Source organism: Heptranchias perlo, chromosome 32 (assembly GCF_035084215.1).
Source record: "Heptranchias perlo isolate sHepPer1 chromosome 32, sHepPer1.hap1, whole genome shotgun sequence".
Taxonomy (NCBI): Eukaryota; Metazoa; Chordata; class Chondrichthyes; order Hexanchiformes; family Hexanchidae; genus Heptranchias; species Heptranchias perlo.
In genome coordinates this window covers 31,854,606-31,862,488 of record NC_090356.1, presented here as the reverse complement: position 1 = coordinate 31,862,488, position 7,883 = coordinate 31,854,606, and positions in this window count along the sequence as shown.

Sequence of the window (7,883 nt, the reverse complement as noted above, 5' to 3'; positions counted from 1 at the left end):
ACAAAGGAGGGTATCTCACAAAATTGACCCTGGTAGTTGATGAGAGCACAGAAAGAGTTAAGTAAATCATACTGAGTACAAAAGGGTAATAGATAGCCTGTACCATAAACACTACACTAGCATACTCATAGTTTGGTAGCATAAGATTCAGGGGAAACTCTTTAACAGCTGTCTAGGTCTTTCTGTGGTCTTCTTTGGTTTTCAGAGCAATTCTGCACTCTGGCTTTCTGTCCACTGTTGCACTCTCTGGGGACGACTGAGTCAGCTTTTGGCCTCATTATTACAAAGGAAGAGGGACAGGAAAAAGAGATCGCACTTTCAGCATTAACTTGCTATTTTAATGAGATGGATCCTATTCTGTCAGACCATTCTTGGGAGGGAGGAGAATGAGAGTTACACAACCATCTTAGTACTGCCTCAGTACTGCCCTGGGACAGCAGCCTAGATCATTTATACAAGCCATACAGTGCAGTATGAACACACAACCTTCTGAGGGGTTGGAGTGTTTATCAACTGAGCCAAGCTGACACAGTTACAATTTCTAGAGACTCCATTACAAACTATAATCTCAGATGACAGTGTCCCAATATAATCAGGACCAGGCTGCAAGGGTGATTTATGGCAAAATGGAGGAATGGTTGTGGGGGGGGGCGGGGAGGACTCCAGCCTAAACCGAACTGTCACTTGGTACCCTAGAGAAGGAGTCAACTCCGTCTCACGCATACCTCTGCCAAAGCTGCTCACAATGCATTTGATGATGAATAAGCCTGACAAGTGACATTGGGCTTGGTCATCTAGGGCTGAAGGTGGCCGGCACATCCCAAACTGCCCAGCATAGTTCTTCAGCCAGGTTGAATGACATGCCCATTTTGTAGCTGATGAGGAAACTGTTGGAAAGTGTTACCTGGCACCGGGTATGAGAACATGTGCCCATGTATCCAGGGTTCGGTACCTACCATGAGTGGGTTGCAGAGATGCAGGCAGATGCTGAAGTTCCACCTCTCCAGCTGGTGGTACCACCATTTGTTTGGATACAGTGCGGCCAGGAGGATGGTGCAATGCACGCGCACACTTTATGGTGAGTTGTGGAGCTTGCCAAATTGCTCTTACAGAACTGCTGGTGCCTGCTATTCACCTGCAGTTGCCTGGTGTCTAATGACTATTCTCTTGGGGAGGGAGGCAGATGGGGTTTCTTTGCATTCAAAGTGGCTCCAAGATGACACATCGGGGAATGCAAGTGAAGAGCCAAGTCAATCCTCTGTGCAAGATCCGGTAATCTGTAACTGAGCCAGGCACATGTGTATCATTCCAGGGCACTTTTGACATTTGATCAGCCAATTTGGCTCACTAAGGAAACTTGGAGGGGTAGGCCTGTCATTAGCGATTGGGATTCTTCCCACTTGGGTCCAGATAACCCTGCAAACCAATGCTCTAGTTAGGTGTTCCTGGCTAGAGAAGCAGTAGGAAGCTTACCAGTGCTCTGTGCTGGTACGTTGCATGGTTTTAGCTGGTTAAACTCCAGCAGTGCCCTTGCGGACACTTGAGGGGAGGCTCTCTCAGCCTCTTCCAACCTGTCCTTGAGCTCTCTACTATTACTACTAGTACCACCACCACTGCAGCAACAACAACAACAACAACAACTACTCGCATTTATGCAGCGCCTTCAACATAGTAAAATGTCCCAAGGCACTTCACAGGAGCGATTATCAAACAAAATTTGACACTGAGCCACTTAAGGAGATATTGGAACAATTCTGTTCTCTCAGTTCTAATTTTGAGTTGCTCGCATTTATCATTATTCAACTAGATAATGATTAAGACAGTTTTGTTTTGCTGTGAACTTATATTTATAGGGACTGAAAAGGAAATACCCTCGAGGTAATTTTTGATCTGTGTCTCTGTCAGTAATTGATCTTTCTTCAAGCTTGAGATCTAAAAGAGCAGAGCAGAGCTTTAAGTACGACAATATATCAGTAAGTGTCCAGATACGCATCTTGGCTTTGATAGACGGCACATGCTGGGTGAAAGGTAACAATTTATTTATGTCTGATACAGTATGGCTGGTGTATCTCTGTGTGTCAACTGTTGTATATTCGGCTATAAAATGAATAAGTTATAGGCCCCATGGCAGCAGAGGAGTTGGTATTTGAAAGGACTATAAGATGCTCTGGTAAGTGAGAAACATGAAACTAGTGATGCAGGATTTGTTTTTGTAGCATCTCCTTTGGGTAAAGCATCAATACAAATGCTTTATGCCCTCCATTATCTTGCTAGTGCTACATTCATACAGTAGGGGTCATTTTCCAATTTGCCACCTCACTGGTATTCTAGTGGAGCAGATTGCCCGCCCGATATAGAACCCATTCATTGTAGAACCCATCCTCTGTAGAACCCAGCCTCTGTAGAATACTCCCCCTGTAGAACCCGCCCGTTATAGAACCCACCCATTGTAGAACCCGTCCTCAGTAGAACACTCCCCCTGTAGAACCCGCCCGTTATAGAACCCACCCATTGTAGAACCCGTCCTTAGTAGAACACTCCCACTGTAGAATCCGCCCATTATAGAACCCGCCTATTATCTCTGTGTTGTCAGACTTCTTGTCCGATATCCATTTTTGGATGAGCGAGAGTTTCCATCAGCTAAACATTGGGAAGACCGAAGCCATCATCTTTGGCCCCTACCACAAACTCCATGCTCTTGTTACCGACTCCACCCACCTCCCCAGCCACTGTCTCAGGCTGAATCAACCTGATTGCAACCTCTGCATCCTATTCGACCTCGAGCTGAGTTTCTACCCCCTATCCTCTCCATCACAAAGACTGCGTACATCCTTCTCCATAACACCATCCACCTCCAACACTACCTCTGCCCTTCTGCTACTGAAACCTTCATCCAAGCCTTTTTCACCTCCCAGCTCAACTATTCCAATGCTCTCCTGGCTGGTCTCCCATCCTCCACCCTCCGTAAACTTCAGCTCACCCAAAACTCTGCTACCTGTATCCTATCTACCACCTTGTCCTGTTCACCCATCCCCCCTATCCATGCTGACATACATTGGCTCCCAGTCCCCCAGTGCCTCTGATTTAAAATTCTCATCCTCATGTTTAAATTGCTTCATGGTCTTGCCCTTCTCCACCCTGCAGCCTTACAACCACCACCCCCCACCCTCTGGCTCTTGTGTATCACCCCTCCTTCGCCACCACTGGTTGCTGTGTCTTTAGCTATCGAGGTCCACACTCTGGAATTCCCTTCTGCCGTGCCACCTCTCTCTCTTCCTTTAAGCCCGTCCTGAAAACCCACCTCTTTGACAAAGCTTTTGGTCAGCTAACATAGGGAAAGCTAGATAAGCAAATGAGGGAGAAAGGAATAGAAGGATACGCTGACAGGGTGAGATGAAGTAAGAGTGGGTGGAGACTCGTGTGGAGCATAGACCAGTTGGGTGGAATGGCCTGGTTCTGTGCTGTAAATTCTATGTAATATCCCCATCTTTGGCTCAGTGCCATAAATTGTTCAATGAACTTACATCAGCTGATGCTATTTAATTGGGTATGGGGGTTGTAATCTCAAAATAAATTTTTTTTAAAAATCTTCTACTCTACCTCTTATATTGTTCAATTCCTCATTTCACTAAAAAGCTGTCCAGCTCCTTCTTGAATTTGCTGACACTACTTTCCTCCAGTCTCCTTACAGTCCCCTGCACACATTCCCTACCATCTGTGTGAATTCAATCTAAACTGACTGTTCACCAATCTGCTGAGTCACTAATCTAATGAGTTTGAGTTCATATCCATTACTAACGTTAGATATTTCAGATCGAGACTGGATTGAATTGGAGAATCCTTCACCAGTAGTTTTAATAACACACGTAGGAATATATTGAAAAGGACAGAAAAAGACTATTCGGTCAATTTAGGAAAAAGCTCTGAGAGGAGCCGAGCCGAGCGGAGGGAGCGTCCGATAAAAGGCGGGATTTCAGAGCGCTGAGAACAGCTGAGAGGAGCCGAGCCGAGCGGAGGGAGCGTCCGATAAAAGGCGGGATTTCAGAGCGCTGAGAACAGCTGAGAGGAGCCGAGCGGAGCGGAGGGAGCGTCCGATAAAAGGCGGGATTTCAGAGCGCTGAGAACAGCTGAGTGGAGCCGAGCGGAGGGAGGGTCCGATAAAAGGCGGGATTTCAGAGCGCTGAGAACAGCTGAGAGGAGCCGAGCGGAGGGAGCGTCCGATAAAAGGCGGGATTTCAGAGCGCTGAGAGGAGCCGAGCGGAGCTGCGACCGAGTTCGAAGTGACGTCAGGAATCAGATCGGGACGCGACACAGGGGAGGCACCTGATTGGTGAGTAGGTTCAGGTGAGTATTTCTCCTTATCTGCAGTAACTGAAGTAAAAGGAAAGGGAAGGTCTGCAGGTCTTATAGGAAGTAGCGTTTATTTTTTAGTGAATCAAGGTCCCTAGTGTAGTTAACATTCTCTAAATTGAGAACAATTTAAAGGAGTAAACTCCTTAAAGGGAGTGGTAAGTAGTTTTTCTTTTCTTTTTTTTTCTCTTGACATTGTAGTTGTTCTTGAGCTAATTTAAGGGTTAAGTCATGGCAGGAGATCCCAGCGCCGTGTCATGTTCCTCTTGTGGGATGTGGGAATTCAGGGCTCCTTCCTGTATCCCTGATTCCTTCACCTGCGGGAAGTGTGTCCAGCTGCAGCTATTGTTTGACCGCTTGACGGCTCTGGAGCTGCGGATGGACTCACTTTGGAGCATCCGCGATGCTGAGAAAGTCGTGGATAGCACGTTCAGTGAGTTGGTCACACCGCAGATAAAAATTACTGAGGGAGATAGTGAATGGGTGACCAACAGACAGAGGAAGAGTAGGAAGGCAGTGCAGGGGTCCCCTGCGGTCATCTCCCTCCAAAACAGGTATACCGTTTTGGATACTGTTGGCGGAGATGGCTCACCAGGGGAAGGTGGCAGTGGCCAGGTTCATGGCACCGTGGCTGGCTCTGCTGCACAGGAGGGCAGGAAAAAGAGTGGCAGAGCCATAGTGATAGGGGACTCGATTGTAAGGGGAATAGACAGGCGTTTCTGCGGACGCAACCGAGACTCCAGGATGGTATGTTGCCTCCCTGGTGCAAGGGTCAAGGATATCTCGGAGCGGCTGCAGGACATTCTGGAGGGGGAGGGTGAACAGCCAGTTGTCGTGGTGCATATAGGCACCAACGATATAGGTAAAAAACAGGATGAGGTCCTACAAGCTGAATTTAGGGAGTTAGGAGTTAAACTAAAGAGTAGGACCTCAAAGGTAGTAATCTCAGGATTGCTACCAGTGCCACGGGCTAGTCAGAGTAGGAATGACAGGATAGCTAAGATGAATACGTGGCTTGAGAGATGGTGCAAGAGGGAGGGATTCAAATTCCTGGGCCATTGGAACCGGTTCTGGGGGAGGTGGGACCAGTACAAATTGGACGGTCTGCATCTGGGCAGGACTGGAACCAATGTCCTAGGGGGAGTGTTTGCTAGTGCTGTTGGGGAGGGTTTAAACTAATGTGGCAGGGGGATGGGAACCGATGCAGGAAGTCAGTGGGAAATAAAGTGGTGACAGAAACAAAAGGCAGTAAGGGAGAGTGTACAGAACATGACCGGACAGATGGTCTGAGAAAGCAGGGCAAAGACCAAGGGAAGACTAGATTAAACTGCATTTATTTCAATGCAAGAAGTCTGATGGGCAAGGCAGATGAACTCAGGGCATGGATGGGTACATGGGACTGGGATGTTATAGCTATTACTGAAACATGGCTAAGGGAGGGGCAGGACTGGCAGCTCAATGTTCCAGGGTACAGATGCTATAGGAAAGATAGAGCAGGAGGTAAGAGAGGAGGGGGAGTTGCGTTCTTGATTAGGGAGAACATCACGGCAGTAGTGAGAGGGGATATATCCGAGGGTTCGCCCACTGAGTCCATATGGGTAGAACTGAAAAATAAGAAGGGAGAGATCACTTTGATAGGATTGTACTACAGACCCCCAAATAGTCAACGGGAAATTGAGGAGCAAATATGTAAGGAGATTACAGACAGCTGCAAGAAAAATAGGGTGGTAATAGTAGGGGACTTTAACTTTCCCAACATTGACTGGGACAGCCATAGCATTAGGGGCTTGGATGGAGAGAAATTTGTTGAGTGTATTCAGGAGGAATTTCTCATTCAGTATGTGGATGGCCCGACTAGAGAGGGGGCAAAACTTGACCTCCTCTTGGGAAATAAGGAAGGGCAGGTGACAGAAGTGTTAGTGAGGGATCACTTTGGGACCAGTGATCATAATTCTATTAGTTTTAAGATAGCTATGGAGAAGGATAGGTCTGGCCCAAAAGTTAAAATTCTAAATTGGGGAAAGGCCAATTTTGATGGTATTAGACAGGAACTTTCAGAAGTTGATTGGGAGAGTCTGTTGGCAGGCAAAGGGACGTCTGGTAAGTGGGAGGCTTTCAAAAGTGTGTTAACCAGGGTTCAGTGTAAGCACATTCCTTATAAAGTGAAGGGCAAGGCTGGTAGAAGTAGGGAACCTTGGATGACTCGGGAGATTGAGGCACTAGTCAAAAATAAGAAGGAGGCATATGACATGCATAGGCAGCTGGGATCAAGTGGATCCCTTGAAGAGTATAGAGATTGCCGGAGTAGAGTTAAGAGAGAAATCAGGAGGGCAAAAAGGGGATATGAGATTGCTTTGGCAGATCAGGCAAAGGTGAATCCAAAGAGCTTCTACAAATACATAAAGGGCAAAAGGGTAACTAGGGAGAGAGTAGGGCCTCTTAAGGATCAACAAGGTCATCTATGTGCGGAACCACAAGAGATGGGTGAGATCCTGAATGAATATTTCACATCGGTATTTACGGTTGAGAAAGGCATGGATGTTAGGGAACTTGGGGAAATAAATAGTGATATCTTGAGGAGTGTACATATTACAGAGAGGGAGGTGCTGGAAGTCTTAACGCGCATCAAGGTAGATAAATCTCCGGGACCTGATGAAATGTATCCCAGGACGTTATGGGAGGTTAGGGAGGAAATTGCGGGTCCCCTCGCAGAGATATTTGAATCATCCACCGCTACAGGTGAGGTGCCTGAAGATTGGAGGGTAGCAAATGTTGTGCCTTTGTTTAAGAAGGGCGGCAGGGAAAAGCCTGGGAACTACAGACCAGTGAGCCTGACATCTGTAGTGGGTAAGTTGTTAGAGGGTATTCTGAGGGACAGAATCTACAGGCATTTGGAGAGGCAGGGACTAATTAGGAACAGTCAGCATGGTTTTGTGAGAGGAAAATCATGTCTCACGAATTTGATTGAGTTTTTTGAAGGGGTAACCAAGAAGATAGATGAGGGCTGTGCAGTAGACGTGGTCTACATGGACTTCAGCAAAGCATTTGACAAGGTACCGCATGGTAGGTTGTTACATAAGGTTAAATCTCATGGGATCCAAGGTGAGGTAGCCAATTGGATACAAAATTGGCTTGACGACAGAAGACAGAGGGTGGTTGTCGAGGGTTGTTTTTCAAACTGGATGCCTGTGTCCAGCGGTGTGCCTCAGGGATCGGTGCTGGGTCCGCTGTTATTTGTTATTTATATTAATGATTTGGATGAGAATTTAGGAGGCATGGTTAGTAAGTTTGCAGATGACACCAAGATTGGTGGCATTGTGGACAGTGAAGAAGGTTATCTAGGATTGCAACGGGATCTTGATAAATTGGGCCAGTGGGCCGATGAATGGCAGATGGAGTTTAATTTAGATAAATGTGAGGTGATGCATTTTGGTAGATCGAATCGGGCCAGGACCTACTCCGTTAATGGTAGGGCGTTGGGGAGAGTTATAGAACAAAGAGATCTAGGAGTACAGATTCATAGCTCCTTGAAA